Raw genomic sequence first — 1,328 nt, forward strand, 5'->3', positions numbered from 1 at the left:
GAGCCGGGGAGATGACAGGTGTCAACTGTCGATTGTGGAAAAATATATATAAGCCCTGTGTGGGTTTGAGATCCGAAGGGGAGAGAGAAGAGGCGAGGGAGGGAGGATAAAGAAGTCGGGGGGCAGTTTTGATACACATGGAAGTGGGGATGAGACATGATATTGGAAGACGGATGAGATAAAGCATGGAAGCTTCCTGGAGAATCAAAACAATGAGAGAAATCTAACCAGCAGCTCAGATAAGACAGAAAACAAACGGAATGAAAACAGGCAAAGAACCAAATGACGCGTGACATTTAAAAGACAGCCACAGGGAACACAAGCAAGCTGGATATATTAAAATTATGGAAAAGAAGACATACACACTGTGCCGTGTACATACAGTCTGAAAAGGGAACATTTGAATGATGTGGATCTATCTACAGCATTCTGACCGAAACACATATATGAGACTTCCCGAGATGTGACTGTTTTTTCAAATGTTTGATTTGTGTCCGTCTTGACAAACAGCATCTTGGTATTTGTTTCCGCATGTGCTCGTCTCTCTCAAAGGACTGAATTAAGTCAAGGCAGAGAGAAAAAAACACATCCATGTTACATCAAAGTAAAATGATTGATTTGGTGTGCACTAACAAAATCAGCAGACAGTGAATAAAGCTTTAGCTCAGCTGATTTAATGTGTGTGCTTTGAATAGGTGTGCATGCAGGTACAATTTGGTAAAAGTTGTAAATAATAATTTTATTGTTTTAGAAGAAGGATCAAAAGGATTGTACAGACCTTTAATTATAATAATAAATATGTCTTTACCCTAGACATTCTGTATCCATTGTATTTTATATTACAATAAATAATAAGAATTGATTAAACAAATATATCTACAAAGCACAAAGGAGGCAACTTTTTACAAATGACAAGAATTGTACCAATTCCAATCATATGATTGTGAAGGTCAGTGGCATATACGTAGGTCCCTACAAGCACTCCACGTTCACACTGAGGATTTGGGATCAGTACGGTGCAAAGTGTCCAATGCGTCTTTTCCTCTGTGTGTGTGTGTGTGCGTGTGCGCGCATGCGTATGTGCGTGTGGATTGTAGAGATATGTGTAGGTACCAAAAAGGTGTTTTTCCAATAAGAAAAATCTACAACTTGTATCACTGTTTGGTTTATACAGGCTTAGCTTTACTTTTCTGACAAATCAAATCATATAGTCATACTAAACATTAGGCCCCCAAGTGACAGTAAGAGCTTGAAATGACTTAAAAGTTGGATTTACTGTCTGTGAGTGGAAGCTTCCTGACAGTAAGTATACACTGTTCTCTAGATAA

Source organism: Ammodytes marinus (assembly GCF_949987685.1).
Source record: "Ammodytes marinus genome assembly, chromosome: 13".
Classification (NCBI taxonomy): domain Eukaryota; kingdom Metazoa; phylum Chordata; class Actinopteri; order Uranoscopiformes; family Ammodytidae; genus Ammodytes; species Ammodytes marinus.